At 38.9% G+C, this 23,502-nt stretch overlaps 2 long non-coding RNA genes across 6 annotated transcripts in view; both read right to left on the bottom strand.

Moving 5' to 3' along the window:
* Positions 1-9,383: 9,383 nt before the first annotated feature.
* On the bottom strand, positions 9,384-16,903 carry LOC121913293. The gene is made up of 3 exons (XR_006100289.1): positions 15,446-16,903; positions 14,900-14,961; positions 9,384-9,855 (listed from the first exon to the last, which is right to left on the bottom strand). It is a non-coding gene; the product is annotated as an uncharacterized LOC121913293 (long non-coding RNA).
* Positions 16,904-17,671: 768 nt separating this feature from the next.
* The window catches only part of LOC121913241, a 262,336-nt gene continuing 256,505 nt past the window's right edge, over positions 17,672-23,502 (bottom strand). For 3 of the 5 annotated variants that reach the window (XR_006100246.1, XR_006100247.1, XR_006100248.1), the window contains one exon: positions 17,672-20,129. This is a non-coding gene — a long non-coding RNA (uncharacterized LOC121913241). Of the gene's footprint in view, positions 20,130-21,439; positions 21,728-23,502 lie in introns of those variants that run through there. The other 2 variants (XR_006100252.1, XR_006100279.1) reach the window with 2 other exon arrangements.

Below are 23,502 nucleotides of genomic sequence, written 5' to 3'. Positions count from 1 at the left end.
GTGTATGCCTGGTCTGAAGTATGCGTGAGATTGGCACATTCACACTGTTCATGTTCCTCTTTAAGAGAAACTAGTTCATGTGTGGGGATAAGAGGGTTATAGGCGTACAAGAGGTTTGTGTGTGTATATGTCGTTTATACATCTGGCTCCAGGAGTAGTTTCTGCACCCATATATTCAGTAGGAACAGGATGAAACCTTTGCCCCCACACACACACATACACACACAGCCATCGTCCATGTGCTGAACTTATGACTGAACTTATGCAGTGTTAACCAAACACAATCACCATCACAACTTACGCATTCAGTCCAAAAATTTTTAGCCACATAAAACTTGTCTGTGTACCTTCCATAAAAAGCATTACGGCATTAGAGTGCTAAGTGTGAGTGTTTGGGAAAGGTCACTCGGAAAGTGGGACATGATTGGCGAGCGGTTATTTGCAGTCAGTCATCGTTGTGACGTGAAAATCCATAGGGAAGAAGAGTTGCCTCTCTCCCAGGCTGGAATTGACCACCAATCGATGGTCTAGGAAATTGGTCGGTGGTGTAGAGCTATGGGGTGTGGAGCGAGGGGGGGATTGAAACTGTTTGGTAAAGCATTAGCTAAAGATTATTTATGATCATACATATTTTGCTGCTGACACATCGGCAGTTAGGTCTTGGATTACAGGTCTTTCATTATTCGCCAAATGTTTCTGTTTTCTTATTCCAAATGGCAGACTTGGAATTGTATTCCTCGGCAAATGGCTACTCTGTGATTACATGCTGGAGTCCAAATGAGGATCATTTACTCATCTACATTGTCCTCTTGTTTGGGCTCAGGTCTGTGAGCCCAAATGTTATGCGCTCTTTCCTGTTTTGTCATTTTATCTCTCTTTCCTCCGTCTTACCCCCTTCTCCCTCATTTTTGCTGGCTCCACTGCTCTCATTTCCTCCTTTCATTCGCTCTCTCTTTCTCTTTCTCATTTTCTCTCTTTTCCCCAGTACCACAGAGACTTGGAGATGAGCTTATCACTTTCTGCATCACAGGACCAAGCTGTCATGCTGGCTCTGAATAAGCCTCTGTGCGTGCGTGTGTGTGTGTGTGTGCGTGCCTGTGTGGAGAATAAGAAGTGAGGAACAGCTTGTGAGTGTAGGTAGGCTCCAGAACAATAAATTATTTTACTTAAAACTTGCCACCATCTGGAGATGTTACTGACATGATATCCTTGATGGGATACTGGACCATGTCTTGAACATTTGTTGCTTTGTTGCTAAGCCTGTCACAATAATTGTATTATCAACTTTTCGTATGATAACGTGATTATTGACATAATAATGTCCACATATCGACTTATCAAACAACATACGGACATGACCTTGATCATTTTTGCTGGCCTCAGTGTTGCCCTTTGTGTTTACATGCGTTTGTTTACATAAGAATGTCACCAGCATTTTAGCCAATTGATGCCAGAATAAACAGCATAATTTACTGTGTGTGGTTTATCTGTTTGAGTTAAATAATCTGTCTGCTTCTTTCTGCAGTTTGTTTCCTGCTGAAGCTTTCAGTAACTTGATAAATCCAGTTTTCACTCCTGCTGTTAAAATTTTAAAAAAAAAAGGGGGAAGGCGGTATGTGAGGCTTGCGCTCGGTCTCCACATCATGGGCAGATCAACCACACTCCCACATTCCACATAAGCAGCAAATAGACTATTCATGTCACATTGGCTGAGTAAGTGGTTGCCGCCATTCCTCACTGCGCACGTTCCGAGTGGGGAATATGCAAGCGAGTGATGGTAACTGTAAATAACTCCATCCCGACTTGTAGTGGCGGGTTAACATTTTTACAGAAGTGTAGCGCCCACCTTCTGAACCCGCCCCCGTGTCACCCTGCTGAGTAAGCGGCTCAACCTTGAGCCGTTACTCTCTCCTGAACCCACTGAAAACCACCTTCATTAGTGCCCAGCCACTTCTGTGTTTACATATGACGTTATGTATTAAAAGTTCATTGCTCTTTGAAATGGTGTACTTGCTTTATTATGTTATTATATGATCATTGTTTAAAGAGTACGGTCTTGACCTGCTCTATGTGAAAAGTGCCTTGAGATGACTTCTGTTGTGATATGGCGCTATATAAATAAAGATTGATTGATTGATTGATTGATTGATTGTATCAGTGGAATAAAATGGTCTGTTTGTTGTTGTTTTGAGCCCTTTGTGACCCTGAAGCAGGTTGGGTAATAGATGGATGAATTAAAGCTGAAACAATTCATTGATTCATCGATTAGTCAATTGTCAGAAAATTAATTGGCAACTATTTTTATAAATGCCAACATTTCATTTTTAGGTGTATTTGATGCTTTTGTTTGTCATAAATGAAAATAAACTGAATATTTTTGGGTTTTGGAGTTGGAATCAAGCAGATTAATCAATAACAGAAATAATCGTTAGCTGCAGATGTAGGATGAATGTAGCCTCATCAATCACTGGTAGATGTTTTATTTAACAAGTGCATAACACCTCAGTATATTTCAAATTCAGTATTAGTGTTAGTAATATAAACATATCCACCAAAAATGTTCCTAGAAAAAGTCAATTTAACAGAAGTAGAATCTTTGTTTTTGAGGAGGCATTCAGGGATATAAGCGATAAGAAACCATTTAGAGCCAAAAACAAGACAAAGCAACCTGAGAAAGGAACAATACAGTGCCATGCCATCTCATCACAAAAGCAGGATGTTTATTTTCAAACATTCAGGTCTGAGCGTCTTACAAAAACAGAAGAAACATTGTTGTAAACAAAGAGGCAAACAAATATAAGAATCCCATAGAGGTCAATGTAAGGGAAGCACCGATCCAACTTTTCTCTCCTGATACTAAAGTTCTAATAGCACAACTCAGATTACCTGCCCATACCGATCCAATACCAGCACTCTCCTTTTCTTTATACCTAACTGTGTTTTTATGTAAAGTAACATCAGGCCAGGGGCTATGGTGGCACTAAAACTGAGTCTGCAGCCAAAATACTGATTATATGTGACTGATAGCATGTCAGTTTATGATGATGGATAAACTGTATTTAAAATCAATCAGTCATGTCATGGCCAATACCAATTCTACTTAATAAGCTAATAATGATCCAGTGTATCAGATCGGTACATCCTTAGTCAGAAACTCAGTTATCCCTACTTTTGTGCTTCAATTACGCCTTTGCAGTTTTGCTTAGACTTGTTTGGCAACACTATAAATTAGACATGTTTTCTCCTTATCTCAGTCATATTTTGAGTGAGCTTAATTAGATCTGTGTCTCCAAACATGGTAGAAAACAGGTACATGTGTAGACCTTTTCTTACATATTCTGATTTGAGGTTGGCGTCTCTGCTTAACTGAGACAAAGGCAACACAGCTGTGTTGATTTGGAGAGACACACTCTAATTTGAGGAAAGGACAGCTGAAGATTAATTCCTCCTGTGGCTTGACACGAAAGGTTCAACCCTCCTGTGTGTGAGTTTCATGGATGTGAAGAAGTCCTTTGTGTCACAGAGGCCGCCGTTTAAGATGGCATCATCAGCTGTCAGGGTGTTTGTGATGTAATGAAGCCCTGTGGAAAAAGTTACCATCTGTCTAGTAACATATCATTTTTAAGATGCTCTCCTCTATGATATCCTGATATTTGGAGGGATATACCTGCAGCAATCAGGGTCTATTATGTGAACTCCAAAATGTTAAAGTGTTTCTGGATCCCATGCTTCATGGACAGGTCAGGTGTCTCCAATTTCATCTGCATCTGGTACAGAGCTGGCAGCAGCAAGCTCACATGTAGAGATGAACCCTTCCCATTGGAGGATGTTCAGGGCCATGACAACCAGCTTCATCACATTAGCATATTCTGTAAAAAAAAATCTTATTTCAGCCTGATTGACCCTTGATTATAATGGAATCAACTAGAGAGTATAACAACTATGAGTTGTAGACATGGGCAGGGAACATGTGCTTTATTACTCCTTTTAGGTTTCTGAGAGCTGTAACAGGTGTCAAAGGTGTCACTTGATTTAAAGAGATACGCTTTGCATTCATGCTCTGGTTTCAAAAGCCATGGTAGATCTAGTTTTGTTCCACAATGCGTGGCATTTAGGTAAAGCAGAGTAAGCGAGCCGCCTCTTTGTTTCACAGCCAGCTTCTGCAGCAGTGGCGTCAGCTGTTGAAACAAGATTCAGAAGATGACATGTGCACTTATGATGCAGTGGGAGTTGGTACTCAAGGCCAGTGTCGCCAACTAAAATAGCGTAGACATCTTGATACTCCACCTCTGAGTGACTTTCATCTCCTGAAGCATCATCAATCTCCTGAAGCATCATCCGTGATGAAGTGTCTCTCCACCCGTTCATCATTTGAAAGAAAGTTTTCAGGAGATTTAAGTTGCTATCTGTTGTCCTGATCTACATCAAATGTGTGGGAGCCTTTCATGCATCTGCAAGCCAGTTCTTGCAAAGAGGTCTGGTCTATTCAAAGTCAAGTGACACCCACAAGTGAAACTATGCTGCCTGGCTGTCCAACAGACTGTTGTGTTAGCTACATAACTGACACAACTCAGCTTCTAATAATTGTTCTCGTCATGCTCTCTGCAGCTCTCTAAATTTTTAAGCACAGTGTTTTCCTTGTCATTACTGTCCACTGAGGTTACAATGTTTCTATCATGTCTTCTATCATATCTTGAATCATAGTGCCTCAGCCAGAGAAAATTGGTTGGTTGCCTTTTCAAATGAAATTGAGAAACTTGTGTTACCGACGGCACACAAAGGAAAATGCATTTGGGGTCTTCATAGACTTTTTTTATGTTAATATGTGAGTAGAATTTTCATTTTCTGCAGTGAACTCTGTAGAAAGAAAAAATGAGAAGTTACAATGGATCAGTGATCAAATAGACTCAGCATCACCATATTGACAGGCCTTGTAAAATTACTGTAGGCAGTTAAAACAGCTATTTATTATGTAATGTGGAAATCACTGCTGTAATCAAAATTTTATTTTTAAAATTATATGAATAATATTCCTTGCAACTTTTCAGTTATGTAAAATAAAAGCCTGCAAAGATGTATGTATGTACGTATAAATGATGACATTAAAATTCATGGCCAAAGCCAGAGCTGAATATCAAAAAACTGAGATAAAAACTAAACATGAAATATGAAATACTGAGCACCAGTATTTTATTTAACTGACTTTTTTTTTTTTTGCTCCACTGCATGAATTAAATTTGATTTATGATTTCAGTGATACAAAACTAGAAAAACATTATTGGAGATTCAGTCCATTCTGGCAGGCACATGCTTTATACTGTATAAATAAGCACAGGATTGTCCATTCCCATTACCTTTTAAAAAACTGATCAGAGTCTCTCTTTGTGTTCAATGTGTACTTGAATGATCAAGCTTTACTAGAACTGCATACTGTTTAATATTTACATTGCGAGAGAGAGCAAGGGTAAACAAACATGTCATGTGAGATATATTAATGCAGTTCAGAAGAAGCTGTGGACATAAACTAAACCTAAAAGGACCGCCTGCTCTCTGTCAACTCAATACCACTGCAGCACTCTGAAACCAGCACTGTGTTTTGGATCAGTTCAGGTTCTAGGTAACCTGAACTGAAGGAAACCTCAATGATACATAAAATCATGAGTCTCCTGATGAATTTAAAGAGCATCTTATTAACTGCTGAAAATATTGTATTTGCTGACATGGCAACACCACTGTTGGGTGTGGTTACAGGTGCAACAGAGCATCCTTCTGACCACATTTAACCACATTCATCTGTATTGGGTATGTACAGTATTTTCATAGTCCTACAAAGTACACCTTGAGCTTCAGCTCGTAGGACAGGCAAAATAATGTTAAGCCCAGTGAATGGATGTTTCATACTGTAATGCTCCTTGGGAAGATATTTTGGTTTTTTCAACACAGTTGCTCATTTTTGGTGATGATTTAAATGGTAGAGTTTAATGACAGTCCAAACCTCAGAGGTGATCCAGTTGTCACTGTCTATACAGAAAATTACTCAGGACTTTTACTCCAGGAATTCTGGATACCTAAAATACCTCTTCCCACCTTGCTACTTTATCCCCACAGAGGAAATAAAAATAGAAATAGCCTTTTCTCTTAATCTTCCATCTACTAAATGTTCTATATTTTCGAATATGTCAGTGGCCAAACATGCATTGCGTCCCTTATAGAAGGGGTGGGTGAAAAAATTGATTCACATAAGAATCATGATTTTGAATCAATTCACAAATGCCAAAAACCTGATTTCTAAATATTAGTTAATAGCTTTATGTTGACGGAACAAAACAGCCGGAACTCAGCTGCAAGGGCAGCTCAGCACCCTAACAGTTTACAGCGAGTTACCTCGTAATTCATCTACTGCAGACGAGCGTGAAGTATATTGTGAAAACTGTACACACCATCACCTGCAGACTAACATTAGCAGAGCGAAGCAGCGATCTCCAGCAGTAACAAACTAGACCTTTTGACCAATGCAGACTGCAGCACTTTAACAACTTAAACCAACCCTGGAGCGAAGAAAAAAACTTGGTGACCAGTCTATTTCACCTTAAAAACTCTGTGCCCGTTCAACATCTTGGACAATTATATTATTTTAAAGTGTTCCTAATATTTTGACATAATATTAGGAACATTTTTCAATATAATGTACTCTAGTAAACCACCACCATCCACTGCGACCTCAATAATAACCATAAAGTAGAAATATCACCTTTCTGACAATGTCAACAAAAACAGAAAATGTATAAGCTTCGTAAAAGTAGAAATTATGGCAGAGCTGTTGTATTGGATTGCATTTGATTGCACAGGTATTCCTAATAAAGTGCTTGGTGAGTGAATTTGTTTAAAGAGTAACTTAAACCCAGGCTGAAAAGCAGTGTTTCATTGCCATCTCTGGTTGAAAGTTTAAAGCATGTTCCACCTCTATGTGCTTTGTTGCTCCTGTATGTCACTACAGCGAGGTGAGAGATTGAACCACTGGAGTCTAGCAAAACAAAGATTGTTAGGGAGTGTTAAGATACTCTTTAAACATGTCTGATTAGTTGCCCTGTGCTCTCTCTTGAATACATATATAGTCATGTCACAGCGTCCCCATGTCGAATAATTTATGCTGTCTGTTAATTTATATTTTATACTTTATATGAAATCACCCTTCATATCTTTTCTTGATCACATGATCAAGTTCAAGTAAATGTGTTTAGATTATTTGGATGACATAAATCTCTTGAGGCAGTATTATAGTGGGTTTTTTGGGGGGGGGGGATTTTGTCATTAAAGGCCACAGCAGCCACCCACTGCAGGACACTGTATGTACTGTAGCACTCTCAGTGGCACTGATATTATAATTAGCTTATCTGTTGCACTACTGGTCAGCTGGGCAAATCTTCAATAATACAAGAGACACTAGCAGAGAATGAATAATTAAATAAGGTACATGAGGGGAAAGAGGTAGCACAGTATCATGGCTAGGTGTTATGAGCAGTGTTTGCTGAAGACATGTATCTTCCCCAGGATGATGGAGTAATATACTTTGTATGGACACAGTGTTTAAAGGGCCTTCTCCTTTGTTCAGGCGACCGTTGACCTTCTGATGTCGCTGTTACCACTAATGATGAAATAAACAGATGGTGTCATAGCCTACTTATTATGGCCACAGTGCCCTGTGACTCAGGGGACTGTTGAGTCATAGGTTTGACTCAGCCTGCTTTTAAGACTAAAACACAAAGTATTTAAAAAATATATAGTTATATTTAAATGAAGAAATAAATAATCTTATGACCAAAATGACCTTGCAATGCAACTAGTCTAGTTATTTGTTATTTTGCCTCTTCTAAATGCAGACTGCAAATCTGTAGCAAAACAAAACAAATTTAGTCAAACACTCATGTTAAAGGACCAATTCACCAATTTTCAACCTTATCTCTAGCTATCTGAATTAGGGATATAGTGTGAGAAAAAACAACAGTTGTTGTTAATGTTCTCTGTGTCTCTGGGAAGCAGCTGCAAAATCTGTTATTATTCTGGCATCACCACCGTCATTTGATGTGTACAGTGACGTAGTTGGAGGCACGTAAGACCTACGGGCTATTTCAGCTTGGATTTCTAGTCTCCGCCTCTGGGTAGCCAAGGGGCGTTCTCTAGATGCCACTCAAAAACAAACCCTTGTTTTCTTCGCTTGTATTGCAAACTAGCTACATTTCCAACTGCGAAAATGGCATCCCAAAACATGAGAGCAGAGGATGTTATGGACGAGGATACATTTTACAGTGTTTTGTCTGACTTGGATATTCAGTCGTATTTATTTGAGCCAGGGTGTACGGGCAAAGAAATGCAACGGAGAGAGGCAGAGGCTGCATTAGCCATGCAAGAGGATATGGCCGGTGGAGACCATCCAGAACCTGAGCTGCCGAGAGCAAACAGCAACTGGTGGTGCCTTTGCTCAAATTGCCCTCTGATGCCAACAGAAACTGAACAATTCCGCTGCAATGAACTTCAGCATGGGCAGTTTTTGTTGGATGCTCACGCCAACACCAACTCTGCCAACCACCTATGCATGAAAGTTTTACTCCTCACTTGGACGGAGGTGCGCTGGAGACCTTCTTCAGGATACTGAAGATAAGCTGGAAAAGACAACCAAAACCAGCAGGGCCGAGAGGGCAGATGACCGTTGAGTGAGTATTTTTGTCAGTCATCACTATGTTTTGACAAAGTAATAGCTGTAGGCCAGGGTGGTAATACACAGCAATGTTCGACAAGCGGTTTTCTCAACACACTGTGTTGTTGTTACACTAACTATGGACACTTTTACCTTTAAACTTGTTGAGACTGATCTAGACTTTTTGTTGTCAAAGTATGATGTTCAATATGCTAAACATTTATTTGGAAATCGAATAACATGTAACGTGTTAGTTTGAATGAAATTGTTTTATATATATATATATATATATATATATATATATATAAAATTGAATTGTTTATTTTCACAATAATGACTATAAAAATTGGCTGCAGATACACCTATGTCAGATGCATGCAAAATCATACCTGGGGGGGAGAAGGTTATATATGGTTATGAATAAATAAAACCATTTGTTGCAGAATGGGAAAGCTGTTGCCTTTGAGGTGGGTTTTCTAACAGAGAAGGAATAGGTGCTTTCAAAACCTATTTCACCCTGGAAACAAGACAATTGAAGAGAACCTGTTCTGCCCTTTTTTTTTTTTTTTTTTTTAAATCTAAGCATATAGTAAAAATTGAATAAAGACAAAAAAAAATGAAATATCAATGCATAATACAAAATATTTATTATATTTTTGAAAAACAAAGTTTGTCAGTAAATGTCAGGGTTTTATCCATTGCCAAGATGTGTTATTTCAAAGGTAACTAGATCTATCTGCAGCCTGGCAGGACTGCCTGAAAAGACATTTTGAAGAACACTCATTTCAAACTCAGTGACTATTCCAGGTTTTGCATGGCTAAGAAAAACTATCAATATAATTGAATGTGCAGTATTTTTTATCTGTCTTCAGGTACTTTGCTACACTTCTCATTACATCACTTTGAAAATCAGGACTGGTACTTTGCAGCTGTTTCCTCTTTGGATGGTTTTGGGACTGCTGCAGTGTTTTGAGGAAGAGCAGGCTGAGGGAGCTGGAGTGATGACATCTGCACTTTGTAGGCAATGGTAGGGTCCTGTCTTCGTGCAAGGACAAGTTCAACAAGATATGCTCTGAAGTTGTGAGTGTGAAGTTCGTAAACCGTCTTCACAACACTTTGCTTGGTCCTCCAGCACTAAAAAACATTACTTTGCACCTCACCTGAAATTACCATAAAGATATTTAGGGAAACATAACAGATGAAGACTTGGATGAACTTGTGCTCACTGTCATATTTTCAGCACAATCCTTTGAAATGGTTAGTCTGAAGTGTTCAGTTTATTTAAAAAGTTAACAGGAGAACAATTTGGGACATAGGTGACAATGTAACTTGTCCACATTCACACTGTCATAGTAGTGATTATTATATTTAACAAAAACAACAACAAAATATGTATGTGTTTTCTACCATTGGTGCTGGTGGCAGGCTTCCTCTACACAGTATTTTTATTGTGCTCCAAAACAGCAAGTTGCCCTCTTTCCCTCATGACCATGTAGGAAAAGTGTTGCCTCTTGGGCATGTACTTCAACATTACAGAGTGGAAAACTTCTAACAGACCTGTGTTTCATAAATGACAATTCTACCAGTGTTGCTTTCAACAAGACAAGGTCAAAACCTAGTATATGTCTGGACTGACTGTGTATGGTCAATGTGTGAAACTGTGGCCAGTTTTTTACAAGGATAGACACATTTCTCCATTCTCTATTTCTCTGTTTAGCGTCTGCAGGGTAGGCTAACCACTGTTGCTAACTTTAGAGATAACCCCCTTCACTTTTCCAGCAGTTGGGGAAACAAAAGACGTGACTTTTCTTGGTCTTGAGAAGCTGCAGCATTTATTAACTGACACACTGTAGCCTATACTGTACATTTCCTGCCACTCGCTCTCTCACTCAACCATTCGCTCACTCACCAGCAACGCCAATACACTGAGGAATGTATTGCTTCAATTGACTACATATACTATCAACACTGACTGGATATCCACATAAAATATGGCGAAATTTTCCTTATGAGATTATGTACAACGCTATTACTGAATGTTTTACTTATTCTCCTTTTTTTGTAATTGTAAAAACTGAATGAGAAAAATGAGATGTGCAGGCCACTGATTTGTTCTTACCCACAAAAATCTTTTGTGAATTATGAATTGGATGCAGGTTCAGGTAATGCAACAATAATCCTATGTCAGGGCAGCACTCTTCAGTAATAATACAAACAATAACATGTCTGAGGAATTACATTTCTCAGCTGCCCTGTTAGCATATGGAGTTGGACAAAGTTGCTGAGGAAAAAGTTGACTGCATTTTTTACAGTTATCAGTGAACACAGCATAGTATGCTCTGGATGTTCTGCAGAGCACAACACATATGTGTATACCAGCCCGTCCTCACAAGAAAAACGACAGTTTACGTCGAAAATTCAGCTGGCAAAAACTATGGCCATCTAGCAGCCATATTGTAAGTATGACCTGGGGAAGTGATGCGGTTCGGATGATGTCAATATAAGGTGACAAATATTCATATTTGGGGGATGCAGGTTGGATGGATGGCTAGATAGATAGATGGCAAAAAGTGGACTTAGCTGCAGGAGACTGAACCGTAAGTTGGGACCGCTTCTTAAAAACTGTAACTTTGATTGTTGTGGTGTTTATTGTTGCCATGATGACAAAGGTTGCATAACTTTAGGGAAGTAACTTTAACCCTCACCATGTTTCAAGTGATCATTTTAACCCAAACTATGATCTTTCCCTCACCCTAACCAACCACAGTGTTGTGACACCATAAAACATGATTATTTTTTTATGATTACTGCTGATAGAGGCGGCATATTAGAAAACGCTCCTAAGAGTCATTCTCGAGTGCAGGTACAATTGACCTATGTGGTTGTTTCATTATAAGGATGTGTTGGTGTTTACACATACATATGCTACAGCTTTGCTAATTTCCTAGAGAATCAATATTTTTCATGCCACTTAAATAAAATATACTATATATGTAAGGATGTGGTTTTTTTTTTATTTAGGTTTTTACCTTTTAATATTTCTTTCATTGGTTTTTCAAAAGGAGCAGACATGTTTAAACAAACTTTCACCCACATTTTATGTAAAAGGTATCAAAAAGTTATTGTATCCTGCTGCAAGAAGCTGTTTACCAGCAGATAAGGTCTTCTTTTGACTTAAATAAAATCTATAAACAATAAGTACTTTCAGTACAGTATTTTTAAAATCATTTTTCTTTTTGTTTATATTTATATAAACCCTACCATTATTATATTTATTAAATATAATAATTTTCCTTGTTGATATAAGTTGATACATCTGAAGTTAAAAAAAAAAAAAAAAAAAAAAAAAAAAATATATATATATATATATATATATATATATATATATATGTATATATGCACACATACATAGGGCTCACATGAAACGTTTCTCTCCCTATCTCATCTTTATTACTGCACGGCAGGAGTTAAGTTATAAATACTACTACTACTCTTACAGCTGTCTAATGATAATAGTGTATGGGCTAATACAGATTCATACTGTGGATCCAAATTACATTTATAGTCAAATTACACTTGTCAAATTAAATTACATTTTGCCTTCAACATATTAGAGAATATTGACACAAAACACACACACACACACACACAGGAAGTACAACGTGAGTACAGTAGCTAGGCTCAGAGCCGATGACTCAGATGCAGCAGTAGGGCAGTATGTGATGGCTCTATTGAGGGAATTTTAATCTCCGTGCAGCTCTACAAAGTAGAGTCATAATTAAATCAGGGCTCTCACATAAAAACCCTGTAACTAATTAATCAATAAATTATCAGTTGCTGCTCCATAAATCATGATGTACAGATAAATTTTTATGTGCCATAGTTGAGAAAAGCTCAAAGTTGCCAATACAAGAGTAAGGCTTGCTGACAGAATGAGCTTTATGATTTTTAAATTGGGCAAATAGTATGAAATGAGAAAGAAGTTTCTCTCCAAATGTATTTATAATGTAAGTGATGGGGGACACAATCCACAGTCCTCGTTTTGTATTTACAATGTATTTAAAAGTTTATCTAAAGATAATATGAGGGTTAGTCAAATAAGGTGGATATCTTCCACAATTACAGTCTTTTTAGTAAAAAAAATCCTTTGTATCTTAACTGACAGTGTTTTCCTGTTGAGCTGCAGTGGAAGGAAAGTAACAAAAAGAGGGAATCTGGCACTAAAAAGATGGCTGAAGCTTCATATTAGCTTCAAATAAACCTTTAAATACATTTTTGCATGGATGGAGAGTTGTAGATTTTGTCCCCCATCACTTAAATTGAGTAACATTGAGAACATTATGAAGAGATCTCTTAATGGCCAGTATGAACAGAAAGAATACAGAAAAGCATGTGTCAATGTCCATTTAAGAGCTTGACTATTGTGTTTTAGGACAGACTTAAAAAATTGTGAACCAATCCTTTAACTGGAAAGGGTGTTATGTTCTGGTATCAAAAGTGTCCAGATTGCTTTATTTACAGAACATTCTGTGACTTGATAGTGGAATATTAATAGTAAAAATGAGTAATGGGTGGGTGGATAAACAAATCCAGAAAAAAAAAAAAAAAAAAGATTTTGATGCAACAATGACATAAGCCTTTCGGTTAGGGTGCTTACGGTAGCTGCTTGTACCTGACACATTAACAGCAACACCATATTTCTTCATCAGAGAGGCATTCTTCAAAATGTTAAAAAATGTCGCTCCTTCAAACCACATCTGCCGTTGGAAACAGCACAACCATTAGCATGCACTTGTAGTATGCTCTGAGGCGATTTACGTAATCTAGGAGTGAATGAACGAGCCTGACATTAAATGATAAATGGATGTTAATGAGTAATCATTGAAGCACAGCAGATATGAAGTCTACATGCACTCAAATGTGACAACCAATATAATATGCTTACTTCCTGTAATTCACCCCCTGCCCCATGCATCCATAAACAATTAATAATCATCAATTTGAAATGGGCTGATAAACTAGCAGCACCCATAGATAAAGCTTTTTATAGCAGATTGCAAAGTGATGACCATGTGTTAATTATGGAACATATTAAGAAAAAAAAGAAAAGAAATGAAAAATCACTTAACTGTATATGGCAGGAGGAAAACCGCTTGAAATGGATCTCAAGTAATTACCCCCCCCCCCCCCCCCCCCCCCCCCCCCCCATCTATGAATCTCTACACACCATTGCAGAATTGCAGAAGACTGATGTTAATGTTTGGTGGCAACAGAAATATCTGATAAAAGGCTGCAGTGGGAAGCGTGTCACCTTTTTCATTACTGCTTTTCTCACTCTGTGTTACCTTTGTTGTGTTTTGTTTATAGATGAAAACTCTTAGATCTTCTTAAAACTGACAGGCGTGCCGGACAAATTATTCTGTTCTGGCTTTGATCCCCTGTCTGGCCTTCCGAGCTCAGGGGGCCTTCAAAGAGACGCATAACTGAAAGAGGACATACTAGCTTACAGGAGGCAGTCTACATGTCCTTGTCAACTTATCAACCAAGACCAGGACCTGGGTCACACTGGCAAGAAACCAAGTATAATGTATACACTACATATCTTAAGTTATGATCAATTTTTGATTTGGGTTATGATGTTTGAAATATTTTAAAGGAGTAGGGACATTTTGGGAAATAAGCCTTTTTTTTTTGCTGAGAATTACATGAGGAAATTTGAAAATGAATACAACTGTCATGCCTACGTGTTAAGTATGGAGCTGGAGCCAGGAGGCGATTAATCTTACATTTAGACTGGAAGCAAGGTGAAACAGCTAGCCTGGCTCTGCCCAAAGTTCAAAAATATGCCCACCCACACTATATGCTGGATCAGTGTCTGCACCAGTAGTGTAGCCAGAAGTCAAGAAAAACATTACAGGCATCAATGCAAACAAACTGAAAAAAGAAAAAATAAGTAAACCTGCTAGAGAGAATGGCAACATAGCCTGGCACAACCTGACAAACATGCATGCGCGGACACAACTGCAGCAGCGTTAACGTGAAACTATACATACTGGCAACAAAACACAAGCAGTGAAAATATCAGTAAGTCTACTTAAAACAACAACAGTCCAACACAACGGCACAATAACCACACACGGGCACACAGCAGCAACAGCAACATCCTCTCCTCACAAGCTCACAGACACAGCAGCATAAACTCACCCATAAATGCACCCATATCAGCACTGAAATGATTTCGCTGCAGTCCAATGATTTAATCAGTTCTGTTTTGGGGAAAGTATAGAGAAAGTTGAGTCTGTGCGTCACCAGTGATGACTCAATGCCAAGTTTTATCCAGATGACAGTTGAGAAGAGATTGATAACACTGTTTGTTATGTAGGTTGACCAGGACCTGCAGGAAATATGTCACTGGAGCTTATTCTTATGTCCAGTACTTCAAGTGATGAAGTCCACCACCGGTATAGAATGGCAACTGACAGATTGTTTAAGGGCTGAATTAGCAGCTACGTTTGTATGCTTATTGGCTGGCCAGGAAAATAGCGTGGGTGATCTTACTTGAGGTTAACTAAAAACAGCTAGCCAGAGAATAATAATAATAAATAATAATAACTATTGAATAAAAATGTATCAAGTAGATTTTACTTGTTGCCTATAATTCATCCCTGTATCTTCATTTTTATTTCAGGTGGTTATTTAAACCTGTACATGTGAATGTGTGAGATATTTCTATAGTCAGCATGATGGTACCTGTGGGAGTTTACTTTCAGTGACAGTCATCAGTTCTTGCAGTAGATCTGTTGTCTTGTTCTCTTGCCTTTTCTTGGAAAACCCTGCAGTCCTCGAGGTGTCGGTGGTCAGATGAAGGCGGGCTTGTTCCAGTATTGAATTTCTGTGATGACTCCAACTTCATACGGGGCTTGTTCACCTTCATTGAGGGAAATGTATATCAACATAAATCCTTCATCCTTCCAAAACACTCTAAGCTTCGCTGGATAGATGATGTCTGATTGGATTTGTTTTAAGGTGAGTTGTCTTCTCAGACATATATACATTTTCCATCATTTTGTCCTGGTCAAAATAAGTATTTTTCCTCTGGTAGACGATGTCTTTCTCCATCCATGCTTGTTTCAGAACAGTCTGTCACATGTCTCACGGCAAGAAACGGACCACACTAGATCATAAAGTAGCATCCTCTCTTGTAGATTTTTTCTTTAGTGACCAGCAGGATACAACAATTTAGTTGTTAAACTGGGATACCCAGAAGTTTGGACAAGATGTCACTGAGAAATCCAACCATGTAATTTCCACCACTTCTCTCCTTCACCTTCATCTGCACATTGTTTTGTCAAGTTTTATTCTCCACATAGTCTGTCTTCTCTGTCAAGAACTAAGTAAATAATCTGACAAGGCTCGGTTGATTGGTTGTTTGTTCTCTTGCTTCCAAGCCTTGTTTGTGTTCTTCAGTTTCCCGGATATATCGTTTTGTGTCTCCAACCTCGTTTTGTAAAGCAGAAACCTGTTTATTAATTTTGCAGAGGTGTTCTTTTATCTCCACAGAGTCTTTGAAAGTCTGTTTTGAAACCTCTTATCTGTTTGAAGGTTTCGTCTCGCATCTTCTTAATTAATAACTAGAGAATGGCATCTTCTTTTTCCAATGGGCCGCCGGCAGTTTTGTGTGGTTGACTACTTCTGACAGTACGGTCAGTGGCCTTAAATGTTAAACGCTTGGATTATGACTTAAAGGTACTTTATATCTCATCAATTAATCACTTTGGAAGGGACATTATCTGAGAGCAGCTTCAGAGAGACATCAACTCACATCTGTGTGTACCTGATGCTAATGTGAAAGTCAAGGTGCTTTCTGTGCCACAAAGTAAGATCTCACCCAGGGATAATCATGTTTAATAAGTATGTGAGAGAAAGGTTGTTCAAGAGGTGTTCCTTTACAGACTCTTTGCTGCTACAAGTGGAGACAAACCTGAATCCCATTAGGGCTGTTGAGACAGAATTTCCCCTGCGGTGATTTTGGATGGCTCAACAGTGCTGTGTGTGGTCATATACAGTATTAGAGCCATTTTTGTGTGTGAGTATGTGAAAATCAAGGTATGTTAGTCTGATTATGTGTTGGCCAAATGGAGCTGCAGTACCTGAACACTTTAAATCATGTTGTGGAAGGAAACTATGAATGGAGTCTAGCTGGATGCGCCTTTAGATTGTATGATTGTTGGAAAACTACCTTTCCTCGCAGGTTAAATGGCAGCCTACTTGGCCATGCAGTGACCCAGGAGAGTTTATACATAACTGAGACAAGGCACTCATACAGGTGTATTTTTAACTACTGAGCATCTGCACCGACCCCACGAGCCCAGCTCTGTTATGAGGGCTTAGTGCCAGGTTAGCTTGTTAGCCTGGATGCTAGCTGCGGGAGGCTTGTGCAAGGCTCCGTGGAGCCTCACGAGCGAGAACTCAGTGCTGCGTATGGCGGACAGGATCCTCAGGAGTTGGACCGGACCAGGGGAGCTGCTGAACATTTAAAACATACGCATTGAAGTGTAAAACAAGAGGGGCCTATCCTCATGAAAAAAGAAAAAACGTGAATATAGCACGGTTGCTTGCCATCCACCGCGGTTGACTTGTCTCTAGTGCGGTATTGCAATATTGCAGTTATTGCGTTATCCCTAATTCCCATATCAAAGTCCTTAGCAACGTTCTGAGCCAATGTACAGAATGCCTTTATTCCTGTCAGCCCATGTCTAATCCTCTTCTAATTCAACACCAGTAATCCTGTATCTGAGCTGAGATGTGATCTTTAAAGGGAGGGTTGAAAAGAGGTTTTCTGCCAAGGCTGACAGGAAGAAAGTACTTATTTGATAACCTGGTTGTAAATGCAATTTCTTGAAAAGGTGGGAAAGCATATTTGTAACAGTATACAATAAAGAAAAAGGGGAAATGGGGGCATCAATTCACTGTAGCTTTAATGATTTCTCCACAACAAGCTTTGTTTGCTGTAATTTAATCAGGCCACTAGGGATGGACCAAAGACAGGAAAAAAAAATCAGAAACTGGTCAAGCATCAGGTTGAGAAAACATTTTGATAGAAGGCTGTATATTTCTTTGATAGGGATTCCTGAATGCAGAGACAGTATTTGGAGAAGCTCATATCTGTGTGGATTCATCTCATTCATCTAGGTAGAAGAACATCAGGTAGAAATCAAAAGTATCTACTAAACTTCAATTGCACAGCCTTGTGGTTAGTTTCATGTCAGTCACAAATTAAACATTTCACACAAATAGTTGTTTTTTAAGATTATGTTGAGTTCTCTGTGTATTTCAAAAACATAGTGAAAATCAATTTTGCTTCATCTTTTTTCATGATTGTTAACTGGTGATTTTTCACCCTACAATTCATGTAAAAGTAAGCCTGAAATTATGGTACTAACAAACATTGTCAATATTGTTTGCTAGAAGTTGATTGTTTTTCTTCTGCTACAGGCAGCAATTGGTTTACAATTCAGTACAATATGAAAATCAACTTGCCAGAGATATAAAGCTATAAGTAATCTTAAAATGTATCTGCGGTCCACTTGCCAAATAGAATACTGACAATAACAATTACCTTTGATGATAATGTTTTTGAATGTTCAGTGCCACTGTTATTTTTTTCCATAGTACCCTTGCATGGCTTTTACACTATATTTAAGTCAACTCACCTTAAGCAAATTCATGCTTATATTTGCTCTTTCTGGGTTGTCGGAATGCATCCGGAAAAGTTTTCAATCACTGAAGAATCATGTTTAATAAGTATGTTAGGAGAATGGTTGAGGAAATGTAGGTAAATCAAAAAGTAAATTTTGCATTTTATCACAAGATAACTTCTTGAATGCATTCAAATCACAGATTGATGGTAACAGGACAAACATATCTGACAGTGGAATTTTCCTTAAAGCGTTCTCATTGATTATTCACATTGATTATTTTGAAACAAATGCTGGGTGATGCTTATTAAGAACATTATAGAAGCTGTGATGAATATAGCTGTTGGCTGAGGGAGAGACTCAGTGCAAACCCTGATACATTTTCACGCTCCTTTTATTCCTTAAGAATGGACTGTTTAATTATTTATGGGATAACGTCACCATGAAGATGCAGCGCTCTTCGTTTATTTTGCCTCTGGGCACATTGCCCTTGTCATGCAGGGTCACTATCATTTGGCTATTTCTTGCTGGGCTCCATGTCTTCTCATCTTTTCTCTGAATATTTTCTTTCCCTCAAGGGGGGGATACAGTGGGTTTGGAGAAGAGGGGAGCGGCAACATCAGTGCTGTTATGCTGTAATCAGAATGACTGGTCACCAGAATAACACCTCTGCAAAGGAATGGAATTCACAATTATTGAGGAGCATTTAACTTCATTTTCTCCATTCCTGAACTATATGAACAGTTTCAGCATGTTTGAGACTCTAAATAAAGACTTTCTTTTTCAATTTTCTACCTTACAAGCAGCCAATACTTTCCATTCATGTCAGTGTGGTATTAAAAGCAAAATTAAACAACCGACTGTAAATGTTATTGGTACCAACTCACTATTTTGGAAAATGGTTGACAATAATATAAAAAATATATAATTTAATAAGGTTAATAAGGGAACAAACTGTAACATAACTAGCGAGACATTTCTAGGACACTGGTCAAACTCTGGGCTAGAGCTGCAATGATTAGTTGATCAGCAGAAAATTAATCGCCAACTATCTTGATAAACAATTAAATCATTTTGAGTCATTCTTTAAGAATAATGCCAAAATCCTCTGGTTTCAGATTCTTAATTGTGAATATTTTCTGATTTCCTTTCTTCTATTTGTGATTGACTTTTTTCACCCTTTTCTGATATATTAGGGAAGTAGCAACTAATCCCTTCTGGGATAAATAAAGTCGTCTGAATCTGATCAATCGACAGATTAAACCATAATGAAAATAATCTTTAGGTGCAGCCCTACTCTTGGCCAGTTTGGACTGCTTATGTTTTCTCCCTCTGTTTCCAATACTGGTGGATAGTTGATATTGAAGATGACATCAAGCAAGTTGAAGAAAGGCTCAGTGAACTACTTTTCAGTGACACACCAAAGCCATTTCAACTACAAACCTTTAAACATGTACAAGTCAAAAATCCAGCAGGCAACAGTCAGACTAATCAAAAAGGGAGCAGGCAAGGCAGCAAGTCCAAAAAGGCAGTCAAAGGGTCATAAAAGGCAGGCTAACAGCATGGCAGAAAAAAATGGTTGGACCTCTAATGGCTGTGGCACCAAAGACGATCAGGCAGAAAATAAATGGGATAATACAACTGGGCAGATTGGGGAAGTAGAAACCGGTGTGCAGGACGGTGGAGGAAGATCAGGTGATGGGGATGGCGAGAAAAGGGTTAGTGCAGGGCAGGATCTGAAATGACAGGCAAGTTAGTACACGGCAGGAGAGACAGCAGACAATGATGAAGAAATTGACTAAGACTCAGCTGACATTGTGACAGGGAGTGATGAGAAAAAATGAAGCACAAACAGATAGACATAGCCAGGCTTAAGGTTATTACCGCACAAATAGCTTTTAAAGTATATTACAAATTAGCAATTAATATTTAACTTTTCATCTCTTTTTTTCGGTAAATCATACTATTTCCTTACATCATGGTAGCAAATGTATACATAAGTGTATGAAAGAATCTTAACACAATTACTATGGGGCATACAATTAAAGCACAACAGACTGATGAAGTATAACTCATCTGTCTAGTGTTGCAGTGGTGTTAGCAGGTCAAATCCAACACTGAACTAAAAATCAGTTCCTATGCAGGAGTCACCTTCCACAGCACCACTGTTTACTTTGCAGAAATACAATTCCACCTTTAAACATAAAAAAGCACATGTATGATCCTGTAGAGATGAAAATAATAGGAGCAATCTAACAGAAATGCTGGTATATTGGTGCAAATACTCACATTCCTCCAATAAAAATAATATTCAGATACAGCGTATAACACAGTCCCTTCAAGGAGGAGGAGTATTAGTCACCACATTCTCCCAGACAGTCTGGGGATTTGAACCATTCAAGCTCTGTAAGTGCTGTTCTGAAGTTTAGAATTTAAATATTTCATCTTTCAAAATGTCAGTCCAAGTTCTGTACCAACACATGTTTATACTTTCAAATTCATGCAAGGAAATCATAACTATAATTAAATTACCTGCTTCTATTGACTGCATACTGAATTTCTCTTAATCCTCCCTCATCCATTCGCCTTTCTAGTGCTTTCTAGATTACCACCATCCCCATGTTGTCTGAACATCACTTTAAACATCAGACATTTTGTGTAGTTAATATACATATGTCTTAAAACCTTACTGCAATGTTAACTAAACTCAAGACTACAGTAATTGGTATAAAGCTACCTATCTGTCATGCATTCTATCACTATGGCTATCATTATTGTACATCATTTTATTGCATCTGTCTACTGTTTGCAATCATGCATTATTATTGTACTGATCTGCAATGTCAGTGTAATTAGGCCCCAAATTAGCTCAAGAAGAAGAAAATGTACTTTTTTGGAGGAGAGGAAACAGAAGCCTTCAACTGATCAGCAGTAGAGAAGGACGTGATATTCGTTTTAACACTTGGCTTTTTTGAAAAATGTTGAAAATTAAAGTAAATAATAAATAAATAATACATTTAATTTGTACCACACTTTTATTCTGGTAAAACTCACAGTGCTACAGTATTAATAACATAGAACACACAACATCAAGAAAATAGTAATAAGAGTAAAGATGAAACACCCTTCCTGAATAGAAGGGTTTTTAGGCCTTTTTTTAAAAGAGACTAGGGTCTGTGTTGCCCTCAGATGTCAAGAAGGCTGTTCAACGAGTGTGGTGCAGCAGAGCAGAAGGCTCGATCCCCCATGGTGTGGAGCATAGTGCTGTGGCCCCGGGGAGCAAGCTGCTGGCAGATCTGAGGGTGCGGGTGGAGGTTTGTGGTATGATCAGTACCTGTAGGTAGAGAGGCACATTGATGGATTTGTATATATGAGTACGAGGACTTTGTAGTCAATCCTGAAGGAGACAGGGAGCCAGTGCAATGAAAACAGAATTGCTGTTATATGTTTGTGTTTTCACACTCTCATCAGGATCCTGGCAGCGCTGTTCTGAATGTACTAGGAGCTTCTGGATGCTCCTGCCAGGGATCCCTGTGAAGAGCACATTGCAGTAGTCTAGTCTTGAGGAGATAAAGGTATGGACAAGTTTCTCTGCATCTGACAGGGTTAGAGAGGGGTGGAGTTTAGAAATATTTTTGAGCTGGTAGAAAGAGATTTTGCATAGATGTCTTACATGGTCATCAAAAGTCAGCTGAGGGTTAAACCTAACAGCCAGATCAGTAACTGAGGAGGAAAGGGTGATGTCTGGGCCATCAAAGGTGAGATGAGGTATCGAGGATGACTGAATCTAGTGTGGAGTGCCAATAAGGAGAGCTTCAGTTTTGCTGCTGTTCAACTGGAGGAAATTTATGCTCATCCAGGCCTTTATCTCCTTAAGACAGGTGCTGAGGCGTGACATGGCTGCAGAAGGGCTTGGGGTAGTTTTGATGTACAGCTTGGTATCATCAGCACAGAAATGAAAAGACATCCCATATCTGCTGTTGACATGTCGAAGGGGGAGCATGTAGAACAGGATGGGACAAAGAACAGATCCTTGTGGAACACCACAGGTGACAGGTTGCAATCTAGACCTGCATCCTCCCAGTGAGACATACTCAGTCCTACAGAAAAGTAGGACTGAAACCAGTACCGAGTCTGACAGTCCAGTGGTGGTGTGGAGGCACTCTAAGAGGACAGTGTGATCCACAGTGTCAAATGCAGCACTCAGGTCAGGGAGAATTAGGAGAGAAGGGGACCCTGCATCAGCTGCCATCAGCAGGTCATTCACAACCCTGAGCAGACCTGTTTCAGTGCTGTGTGCTGAACAAAAACCTGACTTGATTTTTCAAATAGGTTGTGTTTAAGGTGGTCCTGAAGCTCAGAAGAAACCACCTTCTCCAACACCTTGGACATGAATGGGAGGTTGGAGATAGGTCTGTAGCTGGCAAGAACTTCTGGGTCCAGGTGGGCTTCTTGAGGAGGGGGCAAATGACTGCGACCTTAAGGGCAGATGGATCACTACTGGTTTGAAGGGAGAGGTTGACAGTTTGGGTGATCAGGGGACAGAGCTGTGGGAATGACGTCCAGGGCACAAGTACAGGGTTTCATCTTTCTGAGGTTTTCTTCAATGTGGCTCTGCCTGACGCCAGTAAAACGGAGTAGAGACGGCGAGCTGCCAGACAGAGGGTCGATGACAAGGAGGAGGCAGACAGGAAGAACTGGACATCAGAGAGCGGATGTTGTTGACCTTGTCTCTGAAAAAGTCAATGAAGCTGTTACATGGCTCTTCTGTAGCCTCAACTGGGGAAGATGATTGTGGCTTCAAGAGATGATTTATGGTGGAAAAAAGATGCTTAGAGTTGCCAGGATTGTTATTAATTAGGTTGGAGTAGAACTGTGACCGAGCATCTTTAAGGGACTTAAATAAAAGCTTAAAATTAAATAAATAAAAGCTGTAAATTTTCTTCATGTTTGATAATTCCCATAACCTCCTCAGAGGGAACATTAAGACCAAGCCCAGGACAACGGTAATACATATTTCAATTTTCAGACAGCTACTACTTACCCTTACTTAATGAATGTGTATGTGTATAAAAATTGTGTTGATGCAGTATAAAATGGTTGTTTTCT

The sequence above is a fragment of the Thunnus maccoyii genome, chromosome 2 (genome assembly GCF_910596095.1).
Source record: "Thunnus maccoyii chromosome 2, fThuMac1.1, whole genome shotgun sequence".
Taxonomy (NCBI): Eukaryota; Metazoa; Chordata; class Actinopteri; order Scombriformes; family Scombridae; genus Thunnus; species Thunnus maccoyii.
The sequence above is the reverse complement of the archived record's forward strand: the minus strand, read 5'-3'. Positions and strand labels throughout refer to the sequence as shown.